The 25,851-nt window shown below is 37.6% G+C and overlaps 1 protein-coding gene and 1 non-coding gene across 5 annotated transcripts in view; both read right to left on the bottom strand.

The window, feature by feature from the left end:
* MARK1 (microtubule affinity regulating kinase 1) overlaps nucleotides 1-25,851 on the bottom strand; it is a 139,554-nt gene that overhangs the window by 87,051 nt on the left and 26,652 nt on the right. The window lies entirely within an intron of this gene.
* On the bottom strand, nucleotides 8,961-9,031 carry TRNAG-GCC. Its single transcript has one exon. It is a non-coding gene; the product is annotated as a tRNA-Gly (tRNA).

Consider the following 25,851-nt stretch of genomic DNA (forward strand, 5'->3'; position numbering starts at 1 on the left):
TTAACATTGTTAAAATGCCCATGTTACTGAAAGCAATCTACAGATTCAATGCAATCCCTATCAAAATTCCAAGGACATTTTTCACATAACTAGTACAAAATGTTCTAAAATCTATATGGAACCTCAAAAGACCCCAAATAGCCAAAGCAAACTTAAGAAAAAGAATAAAGCTGGAGGTATGGCACTCCCTGATCTCACACTATATTACAAAGTCACAGTAATCAAAACAGCTTGCTGTTGGCAGAAAAAGAGATACGCAGATCAAAGTAACAGAAGCAAAACCAGAAATAAACCCACACATAGATGGACAATTAATTTATGACAAAGGAGCACAGAACATAGAGAAAGGACAGTCTCTGCAATAAGTGGTGCTGAGAAAATCAGAGAGCCACATGCAAAGAAAATGGAACTAGGCCATTATTGTACACCATACACAAAAATCAACTCAAAATGGATTAAAGACTTGAACTTAAGACCTGAAACCATAATACCCCTAGAAGAAAACATAGGCACTATGTTCTTTGACACTGGTCTTAGCAATATGTTTCTAGATATACCTCCTCAGGCAAGGAAAACAAAATGAAAAATAAACAAATGAGGATTATATCAAACTAAAAGCTTCTGAACAGTAAAGGAAACCACTCACAAAACAAAAGACAGCCTAATGAATGGGAGAAAATATCTGCAAACAATATATTCAATAATGGGTTATATCCAAAATATACAAAGAAATCATACAACACAAAAACAACCCCATTAAAAAGTGGGCAGAGGAGTTCAACAGTTTTCCAAAGAAGACATATAGATTGCCAACAGGCACTTGGAAAGATGGTCAAAGTCATTAATTATTAGGAAAATGCAAATCAACACAATGAGCTATCACCTCATGTCTGTCAGGATGGCTATTACCAAAAAGGCAAGAAATAGCAAGCATTGATAGGGATGTGGAGAAAAGGAAACCTTTGAGCACTATTGGTGGGACTGTAAACTGGTGCAGCTACTGTGGAAAACATGGAGATTCCTTTAAAAAAATTAAAAACTACTACATGATCCAGCAATTCCTCTCCTGGGAATATATCCAAAGAAACAAAACATTAACTCAAAAAAATATGTGCACATGTTTGTAACAGGATTATTTATAAGAGCCAAGACATGGAAACACCCTAAGAGTCCATCAGTAGATGAATGGATAAAGAAACTGTGGTATACATATATACACTGGGATAAGTATTCAGTCATAGAAAAGAATGAAAGCTTGCCATTTGTGGCAACATGGATGGATCTTGAGAGTATCATGAAATCGAAAGATAAATACAGTATGATTTTCACTTAAATGCGAAATATAAAAAATAAATGAACAAACAGAACCAAACAAAAACAAATACATAGACACAGAGAACAGAGTAGCTGTTACTGGAGGGGAAGGATGGGAAGGAGAGGGGAAAGTGGGTCAAGGGGATCAACTGTATGCTGACAGATGGAAACTAAACTTTGAGTGGTGAGCACATGGATGCTATACAGAAGTAGAACACTATACACATGAACCTTTCATGTTATAAACCAAAATTACCTCAATAAAAAATTAGTCTTAACAAAACAAAACCCTCTCCTCAAACCCAAGTAGAAAGAGAAATAATAAACCAAGAAGAAGATACTTGTAACATGTGACAGGCAAACGGTTCATTTTTTAAATACTAAAACCTTTGGCAAATCATTAAAAAAAATTCAAAGAGAAAATGAAAATAAACAAAGGATAGGTACAAACAGTTCATGGAAAGGACAAATACATCATTTTTGAATGCATTAATGTTTTTCATATAATAGTCGTAACAAGTCAAATACAGATTTGTTAAGCTACAATGAAACACTATTCCTCACTTCTCAGATTAGAATTTGACAGCATTAGCTGCTAAAGCTACAGTGGAAATAAGCACACTCACATGGCACAGATCAGAATGAAAACTAATACAGACTCGATGTAAAGGAACGTGGTCATACCTATCAAAGAAATTCCTACAATCAGACTAGAAATCTTACTTCTAGTAATTTATTCCATACACATGATCACTAATGAGTCAGAAAGATGAGGGCATATAAAGTAATGTATTGCAGCACTTTCTGTAATAGCAAAAGCTAAAACAAGCATCAGTGTTCATCAATAGGGAACTGGTTATGCATGTATGTATGGTAGGTGTGTTTTTTGTATGTGTGTGTGTACTCATGTACAACCATTCCCAAGCTTTGATAAGAAAAGATCTCCAGGAGATTACACATGTGACCTAAATGTAAGTAGTTCTCACTTCAGGTAGGAACTAGGGTATCAGGAAAAAGAAAGAGAGGGACCACTTTCTCTTTCTAATGTATCTTTTAAAATACTTGAAATGTTATTTTATAATATTATGTAAATACATTAACTCTTCAATATAATGAAACAAATGATTTTTTAAAGTTTATCTAAGAGAATGGGCCAGGGATGGGGGAACCAGCATCTGCTGAATGTCCACTAGGTACCATACATTAACTGGTTGAATAACTGACCTAAATTCAATTCAATAACAACTTCCACTATTGGTATTCAAAACTCAGGTGCAATAAACTATAAATGTAGTTAGAGACATTTTTTTAAATTATAATTTGAAGTAAAGCTTTTGGGGGCAAATGGTAAGTGACAGTACATCTGTATAACTTCTTCTGTATAACCCTTTGGTAGAAAATATGAAAGAACCAAGTTAGAGTGTAATAATGTAACCACAACCCCATTCCTCAAACTTTAGATTAAAAAACGGTAAGTGAATAGTTTCAGAAGGGCCTTATTAATAATCTCTAACTAGGAGGGCTGATGATCAGATGCATAGGCAGACTACAAAAGAAATGGCAGGTGCAGTAGTTGATACTGAAAAGAACCATGTGGTAAGATCATTTTAACTTTCTCCAACTCAGCTTCCTCTCTAGCAAAAATGGTTGTAAATCTGCTCATTCAGGACAGAATGACCAAAATCAAAGAAGTATTCCTTATGGGTTAGATATTACTCTAAAACCCTTAAAATTCAATAAAACTGTCCTAACAAAATACACCGTAACTGAGGTTACTTGACCCCGCTTGCCCCAGCCTCCACCACAACCTCAATCCCCTTACCACGTGCCACTTCTCTCAAGCTACTAAGAACTGAAAAGAGAATATGAACTGATGTATACTTAAACCCAGCTGTCAGCTCAAGTCCTACTTCCACTAAAGGAGAATTAAGTCAAGGAGAATCCACATACATTATTCTTGGGCAAACAGCAAGCCTAAATAAAATTCCCCATTTGGAGGATGAACTATTAAGTAAAAGATTCCCACACTGTCCCTATGTTTAGACACTGGAGGAAGGCGGGGGGTGGGGGGAAACTATGAAGAGATCATGAAGAATTACTCTAGGACACAGGGAAGGAAAAAAAAAAAAGCCAAACACGTTAATTAAACTTTCTCTACAACATATATACACATTTGCTTACATTTGCAAAAGAACACTAAGATAAACGGAAAATTAAAGAAAATGGTTACCTATAGGGGAGGGAGGGAACAACGAGAGGAAGTTAAGACGGTGCTGAATATACCTTGTTACACAGCTTCAATTTAGAAACCACGTGAATATTTTAAACACTGGACAAACAAAATCAAAACTAGAAGTAAAAAGTAATCTTGAAATATTTAAAACAAAACAAATGAACTTAACTATACGTCAAATTGGTAAAACAAACAAAATAAAAAACATTATTTTAAGGACTTTAGAACTCTGTTTTGACTATGTTCTTAGTGGAATAACATTTTTACACAAAGAACAGTTAAATATCATTTAGTAGTCTGATTAATAGTGATATTTTTTGGAGACTATATTTTATATATGAACATATGCATATATAAAGCAAGTAAGTAATTATGTATTCATGTTATTTTAAAATGTCATCATAAAATCAATGTAAAATCATGTAATATTAAATCTGAAGTGCTAATATCAGTATGAACTCATGCTTTTTTACTTTAGCAAAATGCCTACTTCCTGATAACCCAGATAACCGAGTTACAATGGCACTCTCATTAAAAAAAATTGGCTGATTCCAGGTCTGGGTGGGGTGGGCAGGAGATTTACAAGATAAACCCGGGACATCTTGTGCCAGAAGCAAAAAAGCCGGCAATTATTAAAATGAAGTTGTGTCAAAAGGACACAGGAGCCAGTCTGATCAGGTTCCCAGTGTTGCTCAGCTGTCTATTACATAGCAGAGCTGAGAGTGAAACCCAGGGAGTACACCTCCAGGAGTCACATTCTTAACCACTATTCTAGACCACCTCTCACACAAGAAAAATCTGATGAAGAGAGGAGGGGGAATGAGATGAAAATCAGAGACCAGAACAGAGGAAATATCTTGACTCACACATCTCTTGAACGAGTTGATCCCTCCTTCCTTCCCCCTTAAGTTCCTTCTTTACTTGGCTTTCACATATTCCTCCCGCCTGACTGCACCTTTTCAGAGTTTGCTGTTTGCTTTCCTTCTCCTCCACTTCCTAATACTGAAAGCTCCAGGAATTCAGATCTTAGTATTCCTGTCTTCTCTGTCCACACTATACCAATTCCCTTGGTGATCCTATTCAGCCTCATAGCTTGAAATAATTTGTATATGCAGACAGCTCCTAAATTTCTATCTCCATTTATCTCTCCCAACTCTAGACTGCCACCTCAACATGTCCATGTAGATGTTTATTGGTATCCCAGCCTCAGCTTGTCCCAAAATGATCTCCATCCTGCATACAAAACCTGCGCCAACACAGCCTTCTCCATCTCAGTGAAGACAAATCCACCCTTTCTGGCGCTCAGACCCAAAACTCTAGGGTCATCTTAGCTCGGACCCTTCCAACCCTCCCCAACTCTCTCATCCTACATTCACTCTGTCAGGAAATCCTATTGGTTCTACCCTAAAATATACCCAGAATCCAGCTACTCCCACCATCCCTACTGCAACCACTCAAGTCTGAAGCTACCTAGATTACTGCATTAGCTTCCTAACAGGTCAGTGTTTCTAAATTTACCCCATTCTACTCAGAGTAAAACTCCAAGTCCTTATAACGGCCCAACAAATTCTGGCCCCCTATTACCTCTCTGAATGCACTTGCTACCACCCCGCCTTTTCCACTCTCCTTGCGCAGCCAGTGTGGGCTCACAGCTGCTCCTCAACCATGGGGACACACCTGTATAGGATGGCCTTTGGTCTAGCTATTCCCTCTGCCCAGAACATTCTTCCCTCAGACACCTGTCTGATCAACTTCCTTAGCAATCTTTCCCCAAATCTCACCCTCTCAGTGAGGCTCATTCTGATCTATCTGATACCACATTTCCCCTGCTGCACTTACTTATTAATGTTTTAGCTTTCCCTCCACCCCCCCTCCGCCTACTCCAAGAAGAGAGGTATTTGTCTAGTTTGTTCACTGTTGTATCTAAAGTGCCTGACGATGTACAACATCAAGCTGCACTAAAAAGGTTCAAATAAAATAATGTAACAAAGCTAAATCTATCATATCATTGGCACATAAGTGGGTTATTTAAAATTAACTATTCAAAAGAAAGACTTTTACACTGGGGAAGTGTTAGGCACTCAATCGTGTCCAACTCTGTGAATCCATGGACTGTAGCCTACCAGACTCCTTTGTCCATGGGATTCTCCAGGGGTAGCCTAAATTCACCTCTATGCTGCCTGTAAGAGACACTTTTAACACAAATGGAGTAAAAAAAGTTAAAAGTAACAGAATGTACCAAAACACCAAGTAAATACAAATTGAGAGAAAGTAGGAGTCATGTGGACATTAAGAAGACAGCCCTTCAAAACTAGACAGGCCTAGGATCTAAGTGTCTACACCACTAAATAGTTCTGTGACCTTTGGGAAGTTACTTCACTAAGCCTCAGCTCACTCATCTATAAAATGGCAGTATTACCTATACCTCAAAGGGTTTTTAATGATAATTACATGAAACAAAGCATTTAACATGTTGTCTGGCATATAATCAACACTGGAAAATGCTGTAACGACCTTGTACTGTACCAGAATGGAACAAATATCTTTCAGTGTTTCTGATATCAAAAAATACAGTCTTTGTAAGAGTTGTTTTAAAATAGGAGGAAACACCAGAGCAACAATTCTAGCTTTTAGGCAGCTATTCAGGTTTCTGAAGAGGCCTAAAGAAGCATTCAATGTTAAAAGGCTTACTTTACAAGAGCCTACCCTAACTATCCTTCCTTCCCTCTCAGGTAAAGCACAAATATTTATTATGCCCTGTTAGAGGCTTCTTACAAACTTTCTCCATGAGGGAGCAACCCTACACTACTCAAAAAAACTTAGCGTACAAATAAACTCCCAAATGTGAGAAACGCAAGGTGACATTATTAGACAGACTTACTCACTGCAACATAACGTTTATAATAACAAAAGGCTAGAAACAACTTAAATAGCCATCAGTAGGAAACATGGCTAAACATACCCATATAGTAGAGTATTAAGCAATTTTTTATTTTTGTATCTTTTTTAAAATTTTTTTTTTAAGCAATTTTTTAAAGCAGACCTTTATGTAGAGATACGGGATAACCTCCAGGATATAGTCTCAAAACAAATCAAGGGCTGCCCTGTGTGTAAAGTCTGGGGGGAGGAGATCTATATTTGCTTATATTAATAAAATATCTCTGGAAAAAACTTATGATGATGAGGGACTAGACTAGGAAAAGGCATACTTTTTTGGACTTTTAAAAATTTTCACCTATTTGAACGCATCACCTGTCATAAAAAATATTTAAGTAAAAAGACTATTGAGTAAGTTAGTTTCTCTCAGTGACAAGCAAGGTAAATTCTGCCTGAATATTCACCAAACATTAATTGAATACCTCCTACATGTTGATGCTTTTATCTTCAATTTTAGGATCTGATATCAAAAGCAAAGGCAACAGAGCAAAAACAAATGAGCTGGACTACATCAAACTATAAACCATATTTACTGAGCAAGGCAAGCACAGTGTGTTTATCAACCTAACACTCGTATCACTTCCTCTTTCAAAATAAAATAAAATAAACCTCTAGCGATGGTTTGCAAGGAGTAATGTGCTTGATCAGTAACAGTTTTAAGCACAACTAGTTTGATGTACAGATGAAGATCCAGACTAGAAAATGCCAGTGGTTAGAGCTATCATGAAATGGTGTGCTCAAGATTATCCATTAACAGACCAATGAAGAATAAACAGCTTATATTTATGTTTTCAATGGTGGTTTTCTCCTCTGGCTGCTCTTTGCTCTTTTTGTCCTAACTCTACTATGACCAGAATACATTGGCACCTACTCATAATCCTTGAAAACAGGAATAACATCACTACCATTCCAATAATAGAAACAGTAGCCATCATTTATTCAACACTGACCATGTCCTCTGTGATGAGTGCTTAATTAGACATGATTTTATTTAATCCTTAGGGTAAACTTAAGAAGTGGATTATATTACCCACCTTATAGATAAGAAACTAGAAACTTAGCAAGCAAAACAAACAGCCAGGGGGCCACACACCCAGCAAATGGCAGCTGTAGGATTCAAGGCCAGGTCCAGCTTACACTAAAGCCTATGCTCTTCACTAGAAGGCTAAGTTACCTCCCTAAATGTTCCTCCAATCCCAACATTAACTGTATCTGAAAATAGCAAAAGCAGTCTTTCTGAACCCTTTCAGAGGTGAGCACTTACAGAGAACACACGTCCTTATCAGCTCTCGTTCATCTGCAGGGCAGGCTCTGCCAGAGGCCTATGATTGTCCAGTCTTGCCAATAGTTAAAAACAAGACAGAGAGAGGAAGAGAGCAAAGAATGAGAATTCTTAAGGGTGTGGACAAGGAGAAATCCCATCTGTACTGCTCACTGGCCACCAAGACCTGGGCAGTTTCCTCGACCAGAGCTTCTGGGCTGGGGAGGCCTTTCCTCCACCCACTCCCAGTATAATATGTTGCTCCAAATGCCCTTCTTTGCAGTAGACACAAGACCAAGGTCTCCCCATGTACCCAGCCCTCACAGAATAATGCAAGTAAAACAACACTTTCATCTTTCAGCACTTCCTTCTATACCTCCAAAACCCTGAGGAAAACGTCAACAACCTGAGATCAGGGACCAGTTTACCAAGTCAAAGTAGCACTCTCAACTTCATCATCAGAATTTTGGTGGTTCCCAGAATAACTTCTCTATTGTGGCAACACCGGAAATCAGTCATTAGCTAATCAAAGATATTCACAGGCTCCAAGTGATGGTCATGGCTAAGAAAACTGATCATCTATTTTACAGTTTAAATGCTCAGTTAGAAAAGAATGGGAAAATACCTGACAGATGTGATTAAAATGTAGTAATTAAATTTCCCCCTTAAATTCCAGTCATTTTTCACATCTACTATTCTATTGAAGAACTGCTGTAAACAATGTCTTACTGAGATATAAAAGTAGAATGGTACATACTTGGAATTTTATATCCTTTTACATAAAACAGGTTATCTTTGTACTGGCCTAAATTATAATAAGGAATGCTCCTCCCTCAAAAAATACAGAAAGAGAAAAAAAGAGAAGAGGTAATCTTGTAAAGAAGAGAATGAAAATTAAAAAAAAAAAAATAAAGAAGAAATTATTTTGGAGGATTCCCCCTTTAGAATTTGAATAAACTTTCTTAAAAATGAAAAAAATAGTATGACTTCGAGATGAAAAAATAGTATGACAGGATGAAATCTGTAAACCACAACTTTACATTGTTTAGTTTAACGAACTTTAATTGAAAACCTACAACTGCTGAAGGAACATGACGATAAGTGAAGTGAAGTGGAGGTAGCTCAGTCGTATCCAGCTCTTTGCGACCCCATATACAGTCCATGGAATCCTCTAGGCCAGAATACTGGAGTGGGTTGTCCCTTCTCCAGGGGATCTTCCCAGTCCAGGGATCGAACCCAGGTCTCCTGCTTGGCAGGCAGATTCTTTACCACTGAGCCACCTGGGAAGCCCCCATCATTATAAGAAATGACTCTAGATATAAGAAGTTAGTGGGAAAAACTAATACAAACAGTTTTGATATGAGACAGTAATTAATTAGTAACAGGTATACACAGGGTACCATTTTTCTACCCGCTAGAGCTGTTTCCCAGCATCAGACAGTTATTCTCGGGCCACCTGAGCTGTAATTCAGTAAATCTTCCTTCATCCCTCTTGTACCACATGAGACCTATTCAGAAAATATATATAGGAATAATTTGCATATACATCTGGTCTTTCACATTTCTAGCAATTACCACTATAATTAAATAATTAATTGTACATATCCAAGGAGATGCTGATAGGCTTCTCTCTCATCCAGCAAAATATCTTGTACGAGATACCTGGCCTACTCTCATGTGTGAAATGAACAAGCAAACACCCAAAAATATAAGACCTGAGACTGGGCTTCCTCCATGCAATCTCTGATCCTCGTTAGATTACACAGAGCCTTCAGTTAAACAGAGTTTCAACTCTACGCCACAAAAAGAAGTTACAGGCCAAAGAATCATAAACCAAAAGACTCTAAAGCACTTGTATTAAATGAAAATTACAGAGAACAGAGAGAAATTAAACCCATAGGCTACTTAAAAGCCATTTAATGCAATAGTTTCTACTCTGTTCCTCAGCAAACTAATGTTTTTAATGAATAAGCATGTAATCCATTTTCACTTAGCAACCCTTCTCTTTTCTACTGCTGTCCTCAAACAGACTTGCTGATTTACAATGAAATGGCCCAAAGGAAGACCCAAGGCAAATGGCCCAAGGCAGGTGAAGAAGGAGAGCAGTAAGTCTGGAGAAAGAGGACTATCAGTTTTTAAAGCAAAAAATGACTGAGTTCAAAGAAAATATTTCCATGGAAAACATGATTGATAATTCAGGTCCACAAACTTTAGCACAGTGATTAAGGGAAATGGGTCTGGAGTGGGGCTGCCTGGCTTGAATCGTGGCCTGTGCAACCTTGGGCAAGTACCTTGCCCTGGGAAACAGGGTGATAACAGGACCTGCTTCAAAGCGCTATGTTCAACCATCTCCCACCAGCACTGAGGGCCTTCTCCAACCACCATGTCTGAGATTCTCCCACCAGTTTCTCTCCATTCTTTAACTCCCCATTATTACCTTCATATGACTTACTACTATCTAAAATTATTTTAAAAGTTACTTGTTTTCATATGACCTCCCCATTAAAAGTAAAAAAAATCTTGTCTGTCTTACTTCCACAGCCCTGGTGCCTAGAAGCAGTGCACAGTACACAGAAGTAGGAACTTGATAAATATTTGTTGAGTCAATGGATGAATAACACACAACATAGGGAGATGTATGTTGTAAGCATTCAATAAATGGCAGCCAGTATTATCTAGGTAATAAATTCAGGTAAATAATTCAGGCTTCAGTGTTATATCTTGAAATAATTACCCTCATAGTCTTTGCAGATCTTATTTACCATTCACCAAAACCAAGAATTGTACTAATTTAGGCTTGAAAGGATTTTTTCCTTCCACTATTAGGTGTTGCCCTTGGGGTAGATTACTTCACTGAAATTCATCTCAGACATTTATTGAGCAATATGCTATGATCTGCATTCTGTAGATACAGCAAAGACAGACAGTCCTTCCCAGTCAAGAGGTTTGTGTCTAAGTTTTGTGCCTGTCTCTGGCCTGCTTAAATGCAGTATGAGGAGGAGATGAGGATTTGTGCAGAAAGTAATTGGATTGGGCAAAGTGGAAGTCTGTAAAGGTCCCAACCGTTTAATGGAAATCATCAGATGATTCTAATGTGGAACTTCAAATTCCTTAACTCATTATGCTAAAATTCTCCCTTAGCTACCGTTTTTGTTGATAACAATATCACCAAGAGACAAACTAGGTTACTGCCGAGATCCTCAAATGAGCAAGGCAGGTGTTTCTGAAATAGTCCCCAACAGATGGAAATTTACATAGGTCCTCAGCAAACTAAGGACTGCATACTTGTGTATGTATGTGAATGAATATACATTGTCAGTGTAAGACTGCCAAATGCTCTCTCTTAAAAGGACTATTCTCTATTTTGAGGCTCTGTCCTTCTACTCATTTATGGTTAGCTGTCCTTTCAAGTAATTATGTTGGTAACTCATGGTGAGTTTTTTCCCATTTACTTGACAAATTAAAAAGTTCTTATTTTTGCTTATTAAAAAAAAATTATCAGTGAAATTCTGAAATCTAGAACATCTAGAAGTAAACAGAACACAATTAACAGCTGCCTGGCCAAACTCCAAATGCAGAATTCGGGATCTTTCATTTGTTAACACACTGTCTCTTCACTCACCCAAGCCCAGTTTTCCTTAACCATTGTCTACAGCCATTGTCTATAGTTTGTCGAGGGACTTTCCAGGTGACACTACTGGTAAAGACCCAGCCCGCTGCCAATGCAGGAGACGTAAGAGACACAGGTTCCATTCCTGGGTCAGGGTGATCTCATGGAAAAGGGAACGGCAACTCACTCTAGTATTCTTGCATGGGGAAGCCCATGGACAGAGGAGCCTGGTGGGCTACAGGCCACAGGGTCACAGGGTCACAAAGAGTCGGACACGAATGAAGCAACTTGGCACAAACAGCACATGCCTTCTATGTTTTCAGGGTAAACAGAGGGGGGAAAACAGAAAATCACTGCAGATGGTAACTGCAGCCATGAAACCGAAAGACGCTTACTCCTTGAAAGGAAAGCTAAGATAAACCTAGACAGCAGATTAAAAAGCAAAGACATCACTTTGCAGACAAAGGTCTGTACAGTCAAAGCTATGGTTTTTCCAGTAGTCATGTATGAATGTAAGAGGTGAACCAAAAAGAACATTGAGCACCAAAGAATTGATGATTTCGAACTGTGGTGCTGGAGAAGACTTGCGAGTCCCGTGGACTGCAAGGAGATCAAGCCAGTCAATCCTAAAGGAAATCAAACCTGAGTATTCTTTGGAAGGACTGATGCTAAAGTTGAAGCTCCAATACTTTGGCCACTTGATGTGAAGAGCAGACTCACTGGAAAAGACCCTGATGCTGGGAAAGACTGAAGCCAAAAGGTGGCAGAGGATGAGATGGTTAGAACACATCACCAACTCAATGGACATGAGATTCAGTAGACTCCGGGAGATAGTAAAGGACAAGGAAACCTGGCATGCTGCAATTCAGTGGGTCGCAAAGAGTTGGACACGATTTAGCAAATGAACAACACTGTCTATACTATTTGAGCAGATCTAGATTATAACTCAACTTATAAACAACTTATAGACAATATAAACACAATTTTCCTCATCATTTATGCATCTAAGAGTAGAATGGCATGGACCTTCCTAGAAAATTCTTAAATCTTATGATGTACTGATATAAACACTATAATCAAACTATATTCTTGACTTTGTGACTTTCTAATTTTTCATGTATCCTAAGTAAGTCTTGTAATAGATGGGTTGAGAGCATTTAGAGCATTGATTTGAAATAATTAGCTCTTGTCCCCAGAATATTCAAATAGTCTTGCACTGGAATATTCAGTTTTCTTCAACCTCAAAACCTCTAATCCACTGACCCTTCCTCATTCACCACTATACATCCTGGTTGTGTCTTCATGTTATCTCCTCACCCAGGCAATACGCTATGATTCTCTACTGCAATTGCTCCTTTACAAAATTCCTTGACTCCTCTGCTTTTCAGTAACTCTTTCACATTTGCATGGCAAACCCTCATTGCTGTGAAATCCAATCATGCTCCAACTCAATACCCGCTCAACGTCATTCAACATCCTTAAGAGACACATTTACAAGTGGGGTCCCTAATTCACTTACATTTTGGGCTACAAATCCCAAATGAGGACTCAACATCATCTGACAATCCTTTGTACTTTGAGAACACTAATTTTACCCTTTAAAACCCTCATTTCACACTTTCTCCTCCCTCCTCTTCTATTCCCACTTGCCAAAGGATGTTTTGTTTTATAGTTCATTAATAATATGGAAACAATTAGAGAGCTACTCAGTGTTTTACCCACATCAAAACTGCGACCTATCCACAACCTTTATGAAATGTCCTTCCTGATACCAGAAAACCAACTCACCTTCCATACTATGGATCCCATTTAACCTTACCTTTTCAGGGGTCTTGTTCCTAAACTTACTCTTGTTCACTTGAGTCATCAGTTTTCAAACGGACTGCCCAATATCACATAAACATACTCCTGTATCTCATTTGAAAAGAGGAAATTGTCCTGTAACTATATGCCCCTTCTAACTCTACTTCCTATACATAAAAATGTTAAGTCATTCAGTTGTTTCTAACTCTTTGCGATCCCATGGACTGCAGCCATCAGGCTCCTCTGTCCATGGAATTCTCCACCAAGAATACTAGAGTGGGAAGTCATTCCCTTCTCCCGGGGATCTTCGTCACCCAGAGATCAAACCCAGATCTCCTGCATTATAGGCAGGCTCTTTACTATCTGAGCCACCAGGGAAGCCCTCTCTACACATAAAAATAGTTATCAAAAGAAACTTTTGTGACTGCTGGTAAATTACTTCCCCATCTTTGCTTCAACCCACTCCAAGCAGAACTGTCTCCACCATTTCACTGGGACTAGTTTTGTCAAGGGTACCAGTCACTTCTATGTCAAAAAACCCAACAGTTGCATTTGACACAGCTGCCTGCTCTTTCTTTATCCTCTTGGCTTCTCCAACACAACTCTCTCCAGATTTTCTGCCTAACCTCCTAACAGTTACCTCAGGGCCCTTTGTTCCTCTTCTCATGTACCACGGCCCCGTCCTAAACAGATTTTATTTATCTTTTCAAAGAACCAGCTTTTGGTGTCACTGATGTTTCTTGTTTTTGTTTTTCCATTTTCTTATCACCTGCTCTAATTTTCATTATTTTCTTCCTTCTATGTTCCTTATGTTTACCTGTTAAATTTTAAGTTGTAAAATTCAACTTACATTGGCCTTTTTTTTTTCTAATTAATTCTTAGTCCCTTGTTTTCTATTATGTGTATTCAGAGCAGCAAATTTACATCTTAACTGTACTTTAGCTGAACTACTCTACATACGTTCAAAAACAGCATATTCTGTTTTGAGTATACATTCTATACATGTTCACTGAATAAAACTTATTTTACTTGTTCCAATATTCCTTATCTTTATTTTTTAATTTTACTTATTTTATTACTTACTTATTATTCTTAACAGAGAAGCCAACATTGCTTCCAGTTGAGAGCAGCCTATGTTCATGTGGGCACACTCAGTTACTACGTCATGTTGGACTCTTGAGACCCCATAAGCTATATCCTGTCAGGCTTCTCTGCCCACGGAATTCTCCAGGCAAGAATACTGGAGTGGGTAGCCATTCCCTTCTCTAGGGTATCTTCCTGACCCAGGGATCAAATCCGGGTCTCCTGCATTGTAGGTAGATTATTTACCACTTGAGCCATGAGGTTTATCTGATATTAATCTTAATATGCCAGTTTAATTACCTTTTTCAACATTTCGCTCACATTAAACTTTAAAATTTTTCACTTTTTAATTGCTGGAGTTAGATTTTACTACTTTTTATACAAGAAGAGAAAAACCTTTTTTTTTTTTTTAAATAGGGAGCCTAACACCCTTGTATCTATCCTGTGAATATTCTATCAATTTTTTTCTTTTTCTTCCTTCTACTGGATTTAGTTTAACTTTCCTTCCCACTACAAGCTAGTACACATTCAATTTCTTTTATTTAAAATGCACAATACGCCTTAAATTTTTAAATAATCCATTTTAAATCCTCCTCCCCAGTAAAAAAAAGTCTCAGGAGTTTTCACTCCAATGATTCCCCTGTCACTGTTTATGTTATTCTTATCTAGCATTTATGTTTTTTCCCAGCATCCTAAAATAAACAATTACCCTTTGTTAGTGTTATAGTCCATGTTTATAGTGATCAACCTGAAATTCTTTGCTTATTGTAATTTCTTACATTTGTTGAGAAATACAACATATTTCTCTTAAATCTGTTGAGATATGCTTTGTGGACTAGCGTGTGATCTACCCTAGAGAACTCATCCATATGCACTTGAAAAGTATTTGTATTCTGCTGATTTGAGATGTTATATCTATCAAGTCCAACTGATCCATTGTGTCACTTAAGATCACTGTTTTCCTACCAGTTTTCTGCCTGGATGATCTCTCCCCCTTGATGTAAGTGTGATGTTAAAGTCTCACTATTACTGTATTATTGTCAGTTTTCCCCTTTATGCCTGTTAGTATTCGCTTTATATATTTAGGTGCTTGTGTACTGGGTGCATATATGTTAGTAAGTGTAATATCCTCTTGTATTGAGTGCTGTGCTGTGCCTATGTTCTTTTCTAGGAGTTTTATAATTTCAGGTCATACAGTTAGGTCTTTACCCCATTTTTAGTTTATTTTTATATAAAGTAGAAAGTGATGTTCAGATCTTCCTCATGTAGCTGTCCAGTATTCCCAGCACCACTAATTGAAGAGACTCCATTTTCACCATTGTATATTCTTGTCTCCTTTGTCACAGATTAACTGTCATAAATTAACATACAAGCATGGGTTTATTTCTGGGGGCTCTAGTCTGTTCCATTGATCTCTACATTGGGTTTTGTGTCAGTCAAAATATATAGGTAGAAAAATCTGCCTTTATTTGTCTGAAAATACCTTTATTTTGTCCTTGCTCTTAAAGGACTGTCTAAGAAGATCATTTGTGGTTTATAGTTATTCTGTCATATTAAAGAGACTATATCAATTTTATATATTTGCTACTGCTAATGAAAAACATACTGTTCATCTAAGTAACAACTTCAGAAATCATGTTTTCTCTTGACTGCTATTCAGATTTTCTATTTTGAGTTAGCAATTCCACTGGGTATGGATTTCTCTATTCTGCTAGGTATTCAGTGCGTACCAATCTAAAGACACATTATGTCCTCAACTGTGGATAACTCTCAACCATCATCTTTTCAACAATAGCTTCTCAAAGATTTCTTTATCTCCTTCTCAAATGTCTATTAAAGGTACAGTGTACTTTTTCATTCTATGCTCCACATTTGTTAATCACTCTTCAGCACTCTCAATGTCCATTTCTTCACGTTTCACTCTAAATAATTTCCTCAGATGTGTATTTGAGTCTTCAAGGCTATTTTCAGTTAGGTATATTCTGCTGCTGTTTTAAGGTGAAGTGTAGCTGACTGACAATATTATATAGTTCAGGTATACAGCAAAGTGATTCAGTATTTTGACACATTACACTCCATTAAAAGTTATTACAACATAATAGCTATAATCCCTGCACTATGCAATATATCCTTGCTGCTTATCTATTTTATATGTAGTAGCTTGTACCTCATAACCCCCTACTTCCAGTTTGCCCCTCCCCCTCCCCTCTCCCCTCCAGTAACCACTAGTTTGTTTTCTGAGTCTATTTCTGTTTTCCTAAATACATGTGTTTGTATCATATTTTAGATTTCATATATAAGTGACATCACATAGTACTTGTCTTTGTCTGTCCGACTTATTTCACTAACTGTAATATTCTCGAGGTCTAACCATGCTGTGGCAAATAGAATTTCCTTCTTTTTTAAGGCTGAGTAACATTACATACATATATGCCACATCTTCTTTATTCAGTCATTTCTTGATGGACACTAAGGTTAGTTCTGTATCTTGGCTATTGTAAACAGTACAGCTATGAACACTGCTGTACATGTCTCTTTTTGAATTAATGTTTTCTTTTTTTCTGGATATACACACAGGAATGGAATTACTGGGTCATACTGTAGCTCTATTTTTAGTTTTTTTGATGAATCTCTGTACTGTTCCAAAGTGGCTACATCAATTTACATTCCCACCATTCAGTGTACAAGGGTTTTCTTTTCTCTACATCCTCTCCAACATTTATTATTTGCTGGCTTTTTGATGACAATCACTCTGAAAGAAGTGAGGTGAGGTGATAATTCATTGTTCTGATTTGCATGACTCTGACAATTAGCAATGTCAAACATCTTTTCATGTGCCTCTTAGCTTTGTGTATTATTCTTTGGAAAAATGTCTATTCAGGTATTTTGCCCATTTTATAATTGGTTTCCTTTTGAGATATTGAGTTGTATGAGCAATTTATATATTTTGACCTATCAGTCATATCAAGAGCAAACATTTTTTCCCATCCAATAGATTGTCCTTTTTATTGGTGGTTTCCTTTGCCATGCCAAAGCTCTTAAGTTTAATTAGGCCTCATTTGTTTACTTTGTTTTCTTTTCCTTTGGGAACCAAATCCAAATAAAATTGCTATAATTTATGTCAAAGAGTGCTGTTACTATGTTTTTTTCTAGGAGCTTTATAGTTTCAGGTTGCACAGTTAGGTCTTTAATCCATTTTGAGTTTACTTTTATATAGAGTGGGAGGTGATGTTCTGATCTTTCACATGTAGCTGTTCTATATTCCCAGCACCACTTATTGAAGAGATTCCATTTTTGCCATTGTATATTTTTGTCTCCTTTGTCATAGATTAACTGTGATAGATTAACATACATGTATGGGTTTAGTTCCATTGATCTCTATGTCTGGTTTTGTGCCAGTACCAAGCTGTTTTGATTACTGTAGCTTTAGAGTATAGTTTGAAATCTGAGAGGGTGGTACCTCCAACTTTGCTCTCTTTTCTCAAGAATGCTTTAGCAATTCGTTTTCTTTATGGTTCCATATGAATTCTATGATTATCTGTTTAGTTCTGTGAAAAATGTCATGGGTACTTTTACAGAGACTGCATTAAATCTGCAGATTGCTTTGAGTAGTGTGGTCATTTTAACAATATTAATTCTTATAATTCAAAAGCATGGGATATCTTTCCACTTCTTTGTATCATCTTCAATTACCTTTATGAATGTTTCATACTTCCCAGAAGATAGGTCTTTCATCTCCTTGGTTAAGCTTATTCCTAGGTATTTTATTTTTTTTGATGTGATTTTTAAACAGAATTGTTCTTTACTTTCTCTTTTTAATAGCTTCCTATTATTGTATAGAAAAGCAGTATATTTCTATATATCAATATTGCCTCCTCCAACTTTGCTGAATTAGTTCTAAAAGTTTTGGGGTAGAGACTTTACAGAGTTTCCTATATATAGTTATCATGTCATCTGCAAATAGTGAATTTTACTTCTACCCTACCTTTTATTTTTTTTTCTCATGTGACTGCTGTAGCAAGTACTTCCAATACCATTTAAATAAAACTGGCAAGAGTGAGCATCCGCATCTTGTTCCTGAATTTACAGGAAAGGCCTTCAGCTTTTCGCTACTGAGTATGACATTGGCTGTGGCCTTTATTATGTTGAAATATGTTCCCTCTATACCCACTTTGATGCGAGTTTATTTTTATCATAAATGGATGTTGAATTTTGTCAAATGGTTTTTCCACATCTATTGAGAGGATCATGTGGCTTTTCACCATTCCTTTTGTTAATGGTGCATCACACTTAGGACTTGAAAATATTCAACTATCCTTGCATCTCTGGAGTAAAGCCACCTTGATCATGGCATATGATACTTTTTTGTACATTGGTGAACTAATATTATGTATTTTTATATTGATATGGCCTATAATTTTCTTTTTCTGTAGTGTTTTTGTCTGGTTTTGGTATCAGGTAATGGTGTTCTCATAAAATAAATTTGGGAGTATTTCCTCCTTTTCAGTGATTTTGGAATATTTTGAGAAGGATTGGTATTAACTCTTCTTTATACATTTGGGAGAATTTTCCAGTGAAGCCAGCCAGTCATGGACCTTAGTTAGCTGGTAGTTTTTTTCTTTTAATTACAAATTCTATTTTACTAGTAGTGATCATTCTCTTCAAATTGTCTGTATCTTCTTGATTCAGTCTTGGCAGGCTGTATGTTTCTAGAAACGTGTATGTTTCTTCTAGATTGTCCAACTTATTGGCATATAACTGTTCACTGTTCTTACGATATTTTGTATCTCTATGGTATCAGTTGTTAGCTTTCCTCTCATTTCTTATTATGTTTACTTGGGTCCCCTATCTTTTCAGTCTTGATTAGCCTGGCTAAAGATTTATCAGTTTTGTTTATCTTTTCAAAAAATCAACTCTTGGTTTCACTGAGGTTTCCTGTTTTGTTTGCTTTTTAATCTCTATCAAATTTTTTTCCTCTTTGATTTATTATTGACTCCCTTCTGCTAACTTTGGGTTTTGTTTAATTCTTCTTTTTCTAATTCCTTTAGGTAGCAGTTTAGGCCATTTGAGATTTTTTCTTGTTTCTTTAGAAAGACCTGTATCACTATAAATTTCCCTCTTAGAACTGCTTTTGCTGTATCCCATAGATTTGGAGTGCTGTGTCTTCAAGTCAAGTCATTTATCTTGAGATATTTCTGACTTCCTTGATTTCTTTTTTACCTTTTTAGTAACGTGCTGTTCAGTCTCCATGTGTTTGTGCTTCTCTCATTTTCCTTTAACTGTAATTGATTTGTGGTTTCATCCTGCTGTGGTTGGAAAAAATGCTTCATCTAATTTCTATCATCTTAGATTTGTTGAGATTTGCTTTGTGGCCTAGCATGTGATCTACCCTAGAGAATTCATCCACGTGCACTTGAAAAGAATTTATATTCTGCTGATTTGGGATGTTATATCCTATAGATATCTATCAAGTCCAACTGGTCCATTGTGTCATTTAAGATCACTGTTTCCTACCAGTTTTCTGCCTGGATGATCTCTCCCTTGGTGTAAATGGGATGTCAAATTCTCACTATTATTGCATTATTGTCAGCTTTTCCCTTAATGTCTGTTAGTATTTGCTTTATATATTTAGGTGCTTATGTACTGAGTGTATATATGTTAGTAAGTATAATATCTTCTTCTTGCATTGACTCCTTTACCATTATATAAAGTCCTTCTTTGTCTTTTGTTATAGCCTTTGCTTTAAAGTCTATTTTGTCTGATATGAGCATTGCTATCCCTGCTTTCTTGTCATTTGTTTGCATGAAATAACATTTTCCATCCCATCACTTTCAGCCTGTGTATGTATTTGACCTAAAGTAGATCACTTGAGGTAGCATATTGAAGTTTATTGTTTTTTCACCCCATCAGTCACCCTATGTCTTCTGTTTGGAGCATTTAATCCAGTAACATTTAAAGTAATGAGTAATAAATATGTGCCATCTTTTTACTTGTTTTCCAATTGTTTTTGTAGATCTCATCTGTTCGGCTCATTTATTTATTAGTTCGTTTACTAAACAAAAACTATTTTGTTTCTTCCCTTGTGGTTTAGTGGCTTTCTTTGTTTGTGTTCTGTCTCCTATCCATACAAAGGTGCTGGAATCACATTTCACAATGTGTACACTTTAAGGGCTGTCATGCTGTCAATCTGTGCTTTCCTTTTGGCTTTTGATTTCTTTTCATTCCTTCCTCCTTTAAAGCTCAGTTATGTAGTAAATACACTTAAAAAATTATATTTAAGCCAATTCATGTTTTTGTAGCAAGAAGGAAGGAACCATGTCAATTCCTTCCACCAGAGAATTAGTATTCCCCGTATTCATTTTTATGGGCTTCCTTGGTAGCTCAGATTACTGGTAAAGAATCTGCTTGCAATGAAGGAGACCTGGCTTCAAAAGATCCCCTGGAAGAAGAAATGGCAACCTACCCCAGTATACTTGCCTGGAGAATTCCATGGACAGAGGAGCCTGGTGGGCTACAAGTCCATGGGGTCACAAAGAGTCAGACACAACTGAGAGACTAACACTTTCTTTCTTCACTTTCTACACAATTTCCCTAGGTAAATTTACTGTCCTATGATTTTCAATATTAACTATACCACATGACTCCCAAACCTTTATCTCCAACAGTCCCCCTTTGAATTTTAGACATATTTTCTGACAAAGGACTTCTACAGAATATATTATTTTTTAAAAACTCCTATAAATCAAGAACAAAAACACAACTGACCCAAATTTTAAAATAATCAAAAGATGTGTACATACATATCATAAAAGAATATATACAAATGGACAATAAGAACACTAAAAAAGTATACATCATCACCAGTAATGAATTGTAAACTGAAAATCATAAGGAAATTCCACTAAACATCCACCAGAATGCCTAAAATAAAAACAACCGACAACATCAAGTGTTGGTGAAAAATCATCAGAATTCACACAATTGCTGGTAAGAGTGTAAAATGGTACAATCACTTTGGAAAATATCTTGTCAATTTCTTAAAAAGTTAAAAACATACCTTTGCTACAATTCAACAATTCCAATCCTATGTTTTTTCCCAGAAGAAATAAAAATAAAAGTTAAAAAAAGATGTGTACAAGATGTTCATAACAGCTTTGTTTTTAATAACCCCAAATGGAAACAATCCAAATGTTTGTCAATAGTGGAATGGATGAACAAATAGTGGTAGTTTCATACAAAAGAATACTATTTTGCAATGAAAATGGCTTACTGGCTTATATACACACAACGTGGATAAATCTCACAGATAAGTAAATGACATAAGGAAAAAGGCTGAAGTGAAATTTCTGGAATAATGGAAATGTTCTTTTATCTTGATTGAACTGGCTTATACTTTAATCAAAATTCACTAAACTGTACCCCCAAAAATCTGTGCATTTGTGTTTGCAAATATTACCTTAACTTAACCACCCGTCATCCTTTTACTTAACTATAACTTAAATGCCTGGGTTTCACTTGACCATTAGATGCTTATTCACTAATGAGAGCTAAAACACACCACAAAGTTGAATACTGAATATACATACCGAATTGTTCTAAGTAAACATATACTAAAATATTTAGATTTTCAGCCATGTTTTAGAAGGGGGGAAACTTTTTCAGAAGCATCTCACTTGCCAAAGCTGCCATTCTGAATACTGTCCAAAATTTAGAGTAAAACATTTCTTATGTGTTTTCTAAATAAACTGTATACTCTCACTTCCTTGCAAGTGTAGTCATCAAAAGCCACAATCTATCAAAAGCTATCACCAATTAACATTCTGATCAAAAAAAGCTCAGACCGTCAGAAGCTTTGTCGGTCTCACACAAAGCCACATACTAACCCTGGGCAGGGGGCTGTGCTGCACAAAGTCAGGGCACAAATTCCACATTCCAGTCCAGGCCAATGGTACCCATGGACTTGTACACAGCCACCCTCAACAGCCCTGACGTCAGCTGTTCCAAATAGGTAAATAAACTGAGGTAGCAATAGATATCACTATATATAAGCAGCATACATCAGCTCAAGGTCAATATCAGTAATAACAACTTTTCTGTACTCAACTTGTGGTGGTTTTGCACCATCATTTTAACTAAGCTGTGATGTTTCCCACAAATTCCCTTCCCTCTATGTTTCTGAGTTTTTATTTTCCATGAGAAACTTGTACAAGATTTGTAAAGCAGAAGTGTTACATTCTGGTTCTAAGTCAGGTGTTCTGTAGCTCACATTGTGACTTGAATTAAAATACAGTTACAGCCTTCAAACAATTCCGAGACTTGAGTACTTTCAAGACCTAAAGCCCCTCGAACAAAGGGAAAGCTAGGTCTGGAAGAAAGACAGTATTACTTATCCCCAAATGCATACTGTAAATCCTCCTCCTAACTTTCCCCCAAATGGAGCTGTGTCAGTTTATTAGTATGACTATGCACTGGTGATATGGAGTAAAAAAAAAATACAAACTGTCTCCAAATTAAGAATAACTCCTCAAAACCTAAAACTCCACCGCGTTCTACCAGTCAGAGCTGGGGCTTAAGGAAATCAGATGATCAATGACCTTCAGAACTGGGCTTACTTCACAGTGGAACCACTGGGTCCCCAGATGGGTCCTATGGTTATTTCCCCAGTTCTGGGATACACAGTTGGAATACACAAACTCAGCACCTGCCAGAACCTAAACACTGGCTCCCAGACCTGTGAATTAATATGAGGGCCATCAGTCTGAGGAAGGGCAGGTGGAAATTATTAGAATTATGCGGTCTTACCAAAACAGTAAACCAAAGCAATCCCGGCTCCTTGAGGGACTGCAGAGATCAGTGACAGCACAGAGATGTAGGGATAGTAATCCCCCAACACATCCATTCCCACCCCATATTCATTCAACTCAGGTATTTGGTCTCAGCAAAAAGCAGATACATTTTGAAAAATGACTAAGTTATCAAAACTTCATCATTTGGTAATTCCAATTAAAAATGCTATTCTAGATGTGATTTCCCTGCTGAATCAAATCAACATACCCTCTGGTACTGAGTGTGCAGCTACTGAGCTGATGAATGCTTTTTCCGCTATACATCTTAGAAAGAATATCTGAAGCAGTCTGTTGCTCCATTCACTATGCTACTTTGGAGATATTTCAAACCTCCAGCCTTATCTCGTAATCTAGTCCACACTTTCTCAATCTTGGCACTACAGACATTTGGGGCCAGATCATTCTTTGCTGTAGGGACTGTCCTGTGCATCACAGGATGCGTGACAGCATCCCTGGGTCTCTGCTCACGAGATGCCACTAGCGCCCCACACACACACACACTTGTGATAACCAAAACTGTGTGCGGGCACGGCCCAATGTCCTCTGCCAACTCTCCACAACTGAGAACCACTGACCTAGTCCACAGGAAACTCGTCTTTCCATAGGACATCTCACTGGTCTGTTACACCGATGATATCATGCTGACTGGATCTGGTAAGCAGGAATTAACTACTCTGATACTTCGATTAAGTTATGTGTATGCCAGAGAAAATAAATTCCACAAAAATCCAAGGGCCTGTCTCCTCGGTGAAACTCCTAAGAGTTTAATCATCTGGGATGTGTTGAGATATCTTCTTCAGGGTAAATAACAAATTGCTGCACCTGCCTCCCCAGATTCTAAGACAGGAAGGCCACAGACACGGAGTGAAGGCAGCACACACACCTCGTTCCCATTCCAGGCAATCCCAAAGCGTGCCAGTCGTGTCCTGGGGCCAGAAGAGCAGGACTGTGTAAGATACAAGGCTGTTGTCAAGCTGCCCTGCCACCTGAACTCAGAAGACTCAATGGTGCAAGAAGCATCTGTGGCCAAGAGAGACCAAGTACTGAGCGTTTGGAAGGCCCCTATATGTGATCACAGTGCAGACTTTTAAGACTTTGAAGCTAAACTATGCCAGCCTCAGCAAATAACTATTCTCTTTTGGGGAAACTGCTTCTAACTTGAAACTGGGCCCCAGGAGAGACTGAATAGTTGATCATTCAACATGAGCTTCCCATTATGACTTGGGTATTGTCCAACTCATCAAGGCAAAAATTTGGGCATGTACAGCAACATTCCACTATCAGATGGAAGTGGTGTATATTAGATAAGGCTTGAGAGGATGCTGAATGCACAAGCTGCATCCACATGGCTGAAATGTCCCTAGCCCATACTCCAGATTCCCTGCTTATTCTCTGTATTTATTCTAAACCCACACCTAAGGCCTCATGGGACACTTCCTACGGCCACATGATAGAGGAAGAAAAAAATCCAAATCTAGATCACACTCGCTTCTGCACAATATTCTGGTACCACCCAAAAGTGGACAGCTGTAGCACTGCAGCCCCACTTTGTGCTGGCACTGAAGGAAGAGTAGCAAAGAAAACTCCCCACGGGTGGAACTTTAAGCAGTGCGCCTAGTTGCTTACTCTGCCTAGAAAGAGAGTGTGTGGATTATCGATCTACAGAGATTGGCAGACTAGTGCTTGTGGTTTGGCTGAACGATCAAGGACTTGGAAGGAACATGATTTGAAAATTAATGACAAGGAAGAGGTATGCTAACAGATCTCCCTAAATGAGCACAGCATGTGGAGAGAGTTGTACCATGTGAAAAAGCTCACCAAGGATGACTCATGTGATTGATATCAGCCAGCCTCTTTCTCTGGTCACCCATCTTCCTAGCAACATGGACTAACATCCACCACGGCTGATCTGCCGAGTGCAAAGAATAACACTGAGGTCCTCAAATGATACCACCACTCCCAGAAGGAACAAGTAAGTGCAGCCTGGTGGCAGGCTGATTACATGGCTGATAATCATACACTATGTGATTGTACTCTCATCACAGAGGGGGCAGTGCTTCGCTCTCACTGGAATAAACATTCGTTGTAGATACGAATTTGCCTTCCTTGTCCATAATGCTTACGCCAAAACCTCCATTAGGAGGTTTACAGAATCTATTTTTTGCCATCATGGTATTCCACAAAGCATTGCTTCTAAGCAAAGAACTTGTTTTATAGCAAATGAAGCAAGACAATGGGCTCAAGTTTGAACAGTTTACTGGTCTTATTATGTTCCCAATATCGAGAAGCAGCTGGCTTGATAAACCAGTGGGATGGCCTTTTTTAAAGATTCTGTTATGACGCCAGATGGGTGACACTTTGCAGAGCTACCCTAACATCTTCTAGGATGCAATATGTACTCTGAATCAGTGACCATTATATGGTGCTATTTACTCCATAGTCAGAATTCATAGGTCCAGGAATCAAGAGACAGAAATGAGAGGAGCTCTTTTTTTCGTTACCCTTAGTGATCCACCTGTGAATTTTTTCTTTCCGGTCTCTACAACTTTGGGTTCTGCTACCAGAGAAGTCTTAGCACCTAAGGCAGGAATGCTTCCACCAGATGTCGTAGTAATGATCCATTAAACTGCAAGTTGAGACTGCTTCATGGCAGTGAATCAGTAGGCAAAGAAGGAGGTTATTATACTAGCTAGGGCGACTGATCCTGACTATCAAGGGGAAACTGGGTTGCTATTATGCAAAGGCTTAAAGAGGAGTATATCCA

This window comes from Cervus canadensis, chromosome 13, assembly GCF_019320065.1.
Source record: "Cervus canadensis isolate Bull #8, Minnesota chromosome 13, ASM1932006v1, whole genome shotgun sequence".
Classification (NCBI taxonomy): Eukaryota; Metazoa; Chordata; class Mammalia; order Artiodactyla; family Cervidae; genus Cervus; species Cervus canadensis.